This window comes from Salvia miltiorrhiza, chromosome 1 (assembly GCF_028751815.1).
Source record: "Salvia miltiorrhiza cultivar Shanhuang (shh) chromosome 1, IMPLAD_Smil_shh, whole genome shotgun sequence".
NCBI classification, from domain to species: Eukaryota; Viridiplantae; Streptophyta; class Magnoliopsida; order Lamiales; family Lamiaceae; genus Salvia; species Salvia miltiorrhiza.
This window is the reverse complement of record NC_080387.1, coordinates 26,837,324-26,847,807: the sequence shown is the minus strand read 5'-3', so window position 1 is coordinate 26,847,807 and position 10,484 is coordinate 26,837,324. Positions and strand designations below refer to the sequence as shown.

General features: G+C 37.9%; 2 long non-coding RNA genes across 2 annotated transcripts; one reads left to right on the top strand and one right to left on the bottom strand.

Annotated features, from left to right (window-relative positions):
• Window positions 1-2,868: 2,868 nt before the first annotated feature.
• LOC131017485 (uncharacterized) lies at window positions 2,869-5,740 on the top strand. The gene is made up of 5 exons (XR_009099640.1): window positions 2,869-3,659; window positions 3,746-3,808; window positions 4,154-4,237; window positions 4,316-5,152; window positions 5,235-5,740. It is a non-coding gene; the product is annotated as an uncharacterized LOC131017485 (long non-coding RNA).
• Window positions 5,741-9,487: 3,747 nt separating this feature from the next.
• LOC131017479 (uncharacterized) lies at window positions 9,488-10,230 on the bottom strand. The gene is made up of 2 exons (XR_009099637.1): window positions 9,847-10,230; window positions 9,488-9,742 (listed from the first exon to the last, which is right to left on the bottom strand). It is a non-coding gene; the product is annotated as an uncharacterized LOC131017479 (long non-coding RNA).
• Window positions 10,231-10,484: the final 254 nt, after the last annotated feature.

Sequence of the window (10,484 nt, the reverse complement as noted above, 5' to 3'; positions counted from 1 at the left end):
AACAGAGTTAAACCAATTTTACCAGAAGACTTCACCGAAAGGAAAATCTCGGACTCCGAAAGGGAATGGTTAGATCGAAGCTTCTCGGAAGAGGAAGTGAAGACAGCAGTTTGGGAGTGTGATAGCGGGAAGAGCCCCGGGCCCGATGGTTTTAATTTCTTGTTCATGAAGAATTGCTGGGACATCATTAGAGGAGATTTGATGGCAGTTATGAACGACTTCCACTCGAACGGTAAACTTGTCAGAGGAAGTAATTCCTCTTTCGTGGTTCTAATTCCTAAGAAGGATTCGGCTTCGGACTTGCGCGATTTTAGACCAATTTCCCTTGTTAACTGTCTTTATAAAGTCATTGCCAAAGTTCTTGCCGGTAGAATCAAATGTGTTCTCAAGAGTATCATCTCCGATTCCCAAAGCGCTTTCGTGGAGGGCAGGTTCATTCTCGATGGTGTGGTTGTTCTTAACGAGGTGATTGAGTTTGCTAAACTAAAAAGAAAAGGTCTCATTCTATTCAAAGCCGACTTCGCGAAGGCATATGACACGATCGAATGGGACTTTTTGGATGATATGCTTCAGTTGATGAATTTCAGCCCACTTTGGAGAAAATGGATCAATGAATGCCTACGTTCGGCAACCACAAATGTTCTCGTCAATGGAAGCCCGACGGGGGAATTCAATCTCGAACGTGGCATTAGACAAGGAGACCCGCTGTCCCCGTTTTTGTTTTTGGTTGTGGCTGAGGGGCTTCATATCCTAACTCAAAGAGCAATTCAGAGGGGTCTGATGGAACCGTGTAAACTGGGAACAGACGAGCTTTCCGTTTCACATCTTCAATATGCGGACGATACCATTTTCTTGGTATCGGAGAAGGCGGAGAATGCTTGGGCTATCAGATGTATTCTGAAGGTGTTCGAGGTGTTGTCGGGATTAGTTGTGAACTTTGACAAAAGCTCGATTGCGGGAGTAAATATCGAGGATTCTGTGAAAGCATCCCTGGCAGAGGTTCTTAATTGCCGAGTGAGCGACTTGCCTTTTTCTTATCTTGGTATCAGCATGGGAGGGCAACTCTCAAGGGCAGCAAACTGGAAGTACGTCGTGGAGAAGCTGAAGAAGCGGATTAGCGGGCGGAAAAATAAGAAGATATCATTTGCTGGAAGAATTACCCTCATCCGTTCGGTACTTCTCTCTGTACCTATTTACCATCTAGCTTTTGCTAAAATTCCGAAGAAAATTCTATCTGAAATCCGTTCTATGATGTGTAAGTTTCTCTGGGGGGGTGATATTGACGCGAAAAAAATTTGTTGGATAAAGTGGGAGGAGTTGTGCCGAGAGCGAAAGGAGGGAGGATGCGGTATTAGAAATTTGGAGTGGTTTAACTTGGCGCTTTTGGCAAAATGGTTGTGGAGATTCATCTCCGAGAATGATGCCCTGTGGGCACGTGTGGTTCGGGCTTGCCATGGGAAAATTGAATGGGATGATGGTGGGTTTCGAACAGTTGGGAGACAGAGAGCAGGTTGGTGGAGTAACATTTTGAGGATTAGTTGGGGACCGGATGGATCCTGGTTCAGAGATAATTCGGTCCAGCAGGTTGGAGATGGAGCCTCGATTTCCTTTTGGAAACACTGCTGGATTGGGGGAGGTAGGCTTTCGGACGTGTACCCGAGATTATACCGACTCAGCAGTAACCAGGAGGGGACGATCTCAAGTATGGGGGAATGGACGGAGGATGAATGGGTTTGGAATTTTGGATGGTGTCGTGATTTGTTGGACAGAGAGAAAGAACAGGTTCAGCAGATGATTACTGTCATTGATCAAGTGAGCCTCACTGATGGAAGGAAAGATAAGTGGAGGTGGAAAGTATCAAACGAGGGAGAGTATTCTGTTAAAACAGCGTATAGGTCTCTGTACCTACAGCGCGGACCCTCACAGCCGACTGGGAATAAAGAAGAGCTCGTTTCCATTTGGAGAGCACCGACACCTCCCAAAGTCATCACAACGGCATGGAGAGTGTTGAAAGGAAAAATGCCTACGTGCGACAATCTTTTGAAAAGAAATATTGTCATTCAACCTTTGGAGTCGCTGTGCGTCTTCTGTAAGACGGAGGTCGAGACAACTGATCATGTTTTCTTCAAATGTGAAAGTTCTGCAGCGATTTGGACCGATGTTGTTCTCTGGATCGGAAAGCAAACTGCGCTCCATTGCAAGGTGAGAGATCATTTTAATGCTTTCATTAATCTGGGAGGAAAGAAAGAAAGGCGTGCGTTGCTTGGTGTGTGGGCTGGTGTGATATGGGTTCTGTGGAAGAACAGAAATGAGTGTAAATTCCAGCAAGGAGAATGGAACAAGACCCGTGCTGTTACCGAACTCAAATCGCGTGTGTGGAGCTGGATGAATGTTCACAATATTCCGAAAACCCCAAGTGATTTCAGGAGTTGGTTTATTGCTGCAACTTTCAGCTGCTAACCTTCTGCTGAGTTGCTTCTTTTGTTTCTTTTGGTATGTAATACTCCGGTACTACTGGTACCGTTTTATCAATTAATTATCTTTTGCCTGCTCAAAAAAAAAAAAATTCGATGTATAAAGGTATGAATTGTGAAAAATAAATTTTTGCTACCTTTAGGATTCGAACTCAGAACCATAAATCCATCCAACAGGATTACGAATCAACCGTAGATCTTGATGATCTAAGGGCTGAAAGTGATTCTTATTTTATATCTTAAGAAATGCTCTTATTTTAGCCCTTCCATATATATATATATAGGGGTGGGATCCATTGAGAATACTACACTAATAGAGAATAGAGAATAATCTCTAAGCGTTAGATCAAGACAATCCAACGGATAAAAAAGCTGGAATAAAAAATAAAATAAAAATAAAAACGCGTTGAAAAAATGTTGACCGACTGATTTACAAACGATAGAGGGGTAAATAGGAATTTTACAATCCCCAGTAAATCTCGAATATTCTACACAATCCCGAAAATCACTCATCCACTTTCCATATATAGTTATTCTTGTGAAATTAGGGGAAAAACTGTAGAAAAAAAAATCAAATCGATAACCACCATTCCATTTAGCTTGGAGAAGAACTGAAGAAAATTTGAAGAACGTGTTCATTGTCGCGGAGGAAAAAAAAAAGATCGAAGAAGGTGAGTTCAAATTTTACATACTTGCAGAAACTAAAAATTTTCGAATATATTAAAGAACCAACAACATTTAAATAGTTCTCTAGTTTATAGATCTGTAAAATCTAAGATTTTTTATACAAGAATCGTCTTGTATTTACTGACAATTGCTTTTGAATTCAAAAATTAGTTCAAAACCCTACTAGAAACAAAAATTTCCTTTTCTGTCATTGCTTTACTGAATTTACAATAGAATAATGAGGGTCCCAGTGAGATTTCTAATGAAACATTCGAAAGTAGAAATATAGTATTCCCTCCTTTTGTATTTTTTGTGAAGATGCCCCCCCCCCCTCCCTTCACTTCCGTCGTACCCACCACCCCTTACCATGAGTAACAAAGCAAAAAAAAAATTATACTGTATTCGATATTATCTGATAACTAACTCCTCTTTATTTTGTGTATTACCAAAATAATGCAATCTCAAATAGTGTTGATGCACAGGAGACACCAAAGAAGGGGAAGCAGAAAATTTTACAAGGTATTAACTTCATTCAAAAATTGAGGCATCATTTTAGATTATGATTTACCTAAAATAAATTCATTTATTATGAAGATAATTTGCAGTTCCTGGAACCAGTAAGAAGAGGAAATCCACAATGGAATCAACAGAACCAAATGCATATGACGGTAAATAATATGCTTTGTTTATAAAAATCAAATTATAATATGTCTATTCATATTTTAAAAAAAATATTACTGTAAGTATTACTTTTGGCTTTTCATAGAATATTCAACATATAAAGCACTATATTCAATATATAATCTAATTATTCGATATATGATTAGTTATATTCAAATTCAAAATATTGTAATAGGATTTTAGATCAAATAAAAGCATTATATTCAACATATAATCTAATTATTTGATATATGATTAGTTATATTCAAATTCAAATAATTGTAATTAGATTTTAGATCAAATACTTCTCAATCTGTGATTGCTAACCCAATTTTATTGCTTTCTCAAAAAAGATTTTGTTGACAGTCCCCCACTTCTTACACAAGGAGGCAGAAAAGATGGGAGTACATCAAAAGGAAAAACTCCAAAAAAAAGAGGTAAATATAAAATATTTCATATTCTAAGCAGTACATATTTTGAAACAAATATCTACTAAAACTTTTGAACAACATCAGTGAAATGCAGTACCAAGAAAAAAAAAAATCTGTTGACAAGAGTATAACATCAATATCCGGAGAGAAGGATGAAGTGAAGGGTAAAAAGAAACGTCGTCGACAAAAAAATCCAAAAGGTGTCAAATGCAAGAGAAGATGCCTACGTCAAGCTGGTGTAAGTGAACAAAATGAAGAAACAAAGAAGAAGGCCAAACTAAGGATGATAAAAATACCCAAAACTCAACACTCGAAGCATGCCGACTGCCTTCTACAAGAAGCTGCGTGAGTTGAATGAGGCACATCGTAGAGCCGTTCATGCAATAGGATTTGGAAGAATATTGGAATTCACAATAAAAGATGTGCCTTCAAGATTAGCGTACTGGGTATTAGACAGGTATGATTCTCGAAGTGGATTACTCGAAATAGATGGAACATGCAAGGTGAAGATTGAGGAGGATGATGTATACTGGGTATTCGGATTTCCAAAAGGCGATAAAATATTGATGTATTCGCAAGGACAACGGTAAACGAATTATTAAACAAATAGATGAGATTCTTCCAAGGCAAAAGCAGCGAAGAGATAAAGATCAAGAATGTTCTGAACAAAATGATCAACTGTGAAGATGGATGGACTTGGTTTATCAGGCATTTCATGATTGTCATGTCATTCCGCTTATGGAGAGCTGCACAAGCGGAACAGTTCATCCATACATTCTCAGATGCTTAGAAAATGTCAATGAGTTGTCATCCTGGAATTGGGGAGGGGGGGAATACATATTAACAATGTTGATAGACCACAAACGATCATGGATAGATGACAAGTCAAAATTATTTGGTGGCCCCGTCTTATTCCTCATGGTAATGTTTCAAATATTATGTTCAATATCAAAATTATATATTCAGTACCATTAATACTAATCACAATAAAAATTATTTGCAGCTGTTCTATGTTGATAGAATTGAAATTCACAGGCAAATCCATGATAGGACATTCCCTGGATTCATAAATTGGACAAGAAAAATGCTAAGAGATAGGCAAAGAATCGAGAAAAATAATAGATTTAGAGGTGGAGGTCATCTTCTTGAAGCCAGCTGCCAGATGAATACTCAAAAGTTAAACAAGGAACAAACACGGAGACTGATGGAGTAAGACAACTTACCATTGAAAAGCAAAACGACTGTGGGACAGAGACAACAGCTTCAAAGTTCATGAATGAATCTATGGCAATTGCAGAGCGAATTGAAAATCTACGTGCCCTTGTGAGAGCTGCACCAGAGAGTGAGCATCATTCAAAGCTTCTAAGGGACAACATCAACGCGGGATGCAAATTAATGGGCATAGTCTCTGAGGTTGATAACAAATCTGACAAAGATAAGAACATCGACATAGATATGTACAATGATCCAATTTTTGAGTCAGAATAACTCTTTGTAGCCTTGGATGCCGCTTCAGCTGAAGCTGTTTGTGTGAAAAGCAGGGAACCTTATTCGCACAATGATATACCAATCTTCTCACTAAATATGACACAGGAATTTGAAGGAGCAGTCAATGAGGTATTTCTAAAAATTCATAGAATAACCCGCTTCATAATAACCTTTGCTAAATTAAAATTTAAAATTTTAGACACATGAGACCAGTACAGAAGGCCAGATGAGAGATGGTGAAAAATCAAATGAGTCTGATGCTTTACATAACACTTAAGTAAGTTCTCATTTATTTCGAATACGCTATTTTTCTAGAATAATAAAAACTGGTGTATATAATTTCACTACAATGATGACGAAGATATTGAGAAATATTTTACAAATGATCCATCATATGGCATGACTGGCCCTGCAAACAATGATGTAGTATTCCCAACGAATGAACAAGTATACAATTAGAATCATCTTACTCAAATTTGGAAAAAAAAGGAAAAATTCTCTTTTGTACAAGAATAATCTATAATTATACATATGAAATATAGGTTGACGCTCAACCACATTCAAATACTAGAGAGCCTCTACAGATTCCTCAAATTGAAAAGGATTCAAGACTGGAGGGACATGTAACACTTGTTTATGATTAATAAAGTATTCAGACAAAAAGAGTTGGAAAATATGACTTTGAAAAAAATGACTGAGCAGGCTAGTGGTTCTGGAATCAATGCCCCTTAACAAATGACTGTGCAAACTGAAGAAAATTAAATGGTGGAAGAACATACAACTGATGAGCAGTCTCGTGTGACTGAATCTGTGAAGATAACAAATGATGAGGCAGAAGAAGCACCCTTTGCAATTAGGAGATCTAAGAGAGTAAGTTCATCATATATTGATGTATTATTCAATAACATAAAATTGTTATTCAAAAAAATAGCAATTAAAAATTTCCAAAAACGTGCAATTCAAGGGCAAAGAGGCTGTAGCTGGAGGCAAGGAAATTCTGAAGCCTACCAAGACACGATCAGGAGTAAAAGTAGCATATGCTAGAAAAAAAATAATAAATAATTCAATGGGGTTGTAATTAAGTACTTTTGAATCTAAATATCACTTCAGTAGTACTAATCGAACTATGGAATGGAGCAATTGGACTCTAAAAAAAACATGTAAGCGATCTGATGCTTTTGAATGGCTAGATATATTTTGGATATTAACATGTGCTTATTATAATTTGCTAATTTGTTGCTTCAAATTCATTGCTATATTTAATCATATATGTGAAATATGTTCTTTGAAGTTTGTTGAGGAAGAAGGGAAAAGTGAAAAAACACCAAACCCAGTGAAATTTCTGAAGATAATTAAATTTCGGTCATCATATGTCCAAAGAGAGATTTGCCTTGTTATGTCATTGAAGAAATATGAGAAGGAGATTGGTGTATATGCATTATATTTGGAAACAGACAAATCGTACGTTATTCGTTTCTTATATTATTTCTATTCGAAACATATATAATTTATTCATTAATGTTAACATGTTTATATTGCTTGTTTAACATTCTATTTGATTGTATAGAGATGAGTTATTAATGTCATATATGGATGTGCAAATACGGCGAAATGACATGATATCTATGAGGAGCTAGAGGAAATGTGGTTGGCATTTTTGTTATGGACGCTTGCTCTCTCATATTCAATGATCGGGAACAGTACAAATTGAATTCTTCTCCATTGCGTTTCTTTGCTACAACGACCTTCTACGTAAGTTTGCAATATTATATTTTAGTATTTAATGTCATAATAGAATAAATTATAACAATTATTCGAAATTATCATGAATTAGATGGAGAACTTACATCCCACTGGCTGGACATACGAGGATCAAAGAGTGACCTTCTACCTAAGTCTAACATACGAACTGAACGAATATGGAAGAAACAAGCTTGAATTAATAGACCTAGTAAGCATTATAAATATTCAAATACTTGCTATTCATATGACATAAAATGAATAACATTTTTTTTGCAATTCTTCTTTCCTGTGTATGAAAATAATGAATGCTACACACTGTGCATAGATACTCGTCGAGATAGAATTCACATTCTTGACAGCTTGGATGATTTGAGGACAGAAACACACTACAACAAGTATACCAACGTCTTCAACAAATTGTAAGTCTTCTATCCAAATGCATAATATATTGTCTACTACACACATATAAATGAAAAAACTAATTAAACCAATTTATACTACAACGTACGTACCTTGTTTTTCGACTATCTGCATGAAGGAATATTAAATTTAATTAATACTTGATTTGCCCGCGGATCGTCTATTGGATTATCTTAGACCATTCATCGATTAAACCTAGCATGCTCTTATTAATTTAAACACTGCACCGAGGAGTTCAGAAATACCTGAAGAATTCGTCAATTCGTACTGAACAGGTCAGTCAACTTCAACGCAACGTTTGACCCCTCAAACGACCTCCAATTGTATTTTTCCCAGAAATACAACTTCTTCGTCTTCGAAAGAGATTTCCGTGGTCGCTTGTTTCACCTCAATCGGATTTCTGTAGAGGAAGTTATGGCTATTTTTCGGAGACTGTCAGAACTTGGTTTCATGCGAAAATCTGACTCCAGCTCAGATCTTCTGAACTGTATCCCGCTCAGTTCCCAACGTTGGATGGACAGCGAACTATGAGAACTCCCAGAGAATTCGACCCCTACAGTTGGCCCCTCCTTATTGCTCTGCTCTCTAAAACCCTAATTTTTGTGTGTCTTATCCTGAGAGCAGATATCTGTATTTAAAGACAAAACACAGACCTAGGGCCTTAATAACTGTAGTAGGTGACTCCTACTGGGCTCAGGAGACTTTGGGCCAATCCAGGGATCAGATACAAGGAATAAAGATGTAATGACCCGACTTTTAATTGGGGATTTAATTCTTCTAATGACTAATATAAGGGTTTATTATGATAAGTAGGGTTCGACATCCATTAATAAAATACGAAATACGGACTTATATGAATTTGATGATTTATATACGTGATGATTTATTTTCATTTTTATTTTTCAATGGATGATACACTCAAAATATATTTTGAGTCCATTAATTTATTATCGAGAATTTAACATTGAAGTGTTAAATATAGATTTTTTAATTGATTGTTAAAGTGAGCCCATGAGTTATTTAATTTATGTTAGAGGCAAGCCCAAATGGATTTTATACTTCAAATAAGAATTAGTCTTGTATGTGTCAATGTATTTAAATGAGTTTGAAACCATATGATTAATGTATTAATCTCTTAGATATTTTGATGATTAAGATGGAACCATACTAAGCATACTGAAGAAATTCCACATTCATACTAAGCATGCTGAAGAATTTCCACAATCATGCTAAGCATGCTGAAGAAATTCCACAGTCATGCTAAGCATGCTGAAGAAATTCCACAGTCATGCTAAGCATGCTGAAGAAGTCCACGATCCTCATCCATCCAAGCCACCCATTTTTCTTTTATAACCTACACCATTTTTCACCCATTCCCACCTCTGCAGCAAGTTTCACCCCAACAAATTACAAGGTAATAGAGCAAGATAATTCATCCCATTCAATTCTTCTTCACAACAATTCTAACTTATGTGATATACCAAATCTGCAGAGACAAGCAACATTCACCACCAATCCAAGGTTTTCCCTATTTCACTTTTACAGGGAATCACCAATTCATACACGCCTGTTTGATGTTTCACAACAAGTTTACATATGTACATATGAACTGAAATTTCTACACTGAGTGTTTTATTGCAAGAAAAGAATTTCAGATTTTATAAGCATTACAGTACATGATATTTATAATTTCATATTTACAGTGTATGACTTTGCAGTATATGTTTTTGCACAAAAACCCTATGCTAAGTGTTTGAATGAAATCTGGGGTGAGCCCCTGTATTGTGTGAGATCCGAGAGAGACGGCAGCCGCGGTGGCTGCCGATGGTCGACGGAAGGCGGCGGAGCGGTGGTTCCGTTCTGCCAAGAGAAAAAAAGAGGGGATTTCAGATTTTAATTTAAAAAAAAAAAGGGAAAAGATGAGTTTTCAGATTTTTAATTTAGAAAAGGGAATTAGGGCTTACCCTTGAATTCGACGGACGACGGAGGCGGCGGCTCCTGGCCGTCTGTCCACCGGCGAGAAGAGGACGACGCGGTGGCGCGGCTTACGCCGTGTCTGCGTGCGTGTGTGTGTGTGTGAGTCAGTGCGAAATTGAGAGAAGGTGAGAACGAGCGAAGGGAGGAAAGGTGGTGGTCGTGGTCTTGACGCGGCAGCGGATCTGCCGCGAAGACGACGGAGGCAGCGGCGGCGCACCGCTTTGACGGCGGCGTGCGTCCTGTTTACGGCGGATAGACAGACAGAGGCGAGAGGGTGAGAGAGGACCAGAGGTCAGATAGAGATGAGGCCGGTCGCCGGCTGTCTCGCCGGAAGGAGCCGCGGCCGTGAAATGTGACCGAGAGAGAGAGTGATATTGTAGTTGTTTGTGTATGTGTGTGATCGGCTGAGAGGGGGGGAAAGAAAAGGGAGAAGAGGCTAGGTGTTGGGCTAGGGCTTGTTTGGGGTGGGCTTGAGTGTTGGGCTTTAGGTTTGGGTTTGGAGTGGGCTCGAGTCATGGGCCGAATTTCAATTAGTCATGGGCCGAATTTCAATTAGTTTTGGGCCGAGTCATGGGCCGAATTTTTATGAGTATTTGGGCCGAGATTGTTATTTATTTTTATTTCG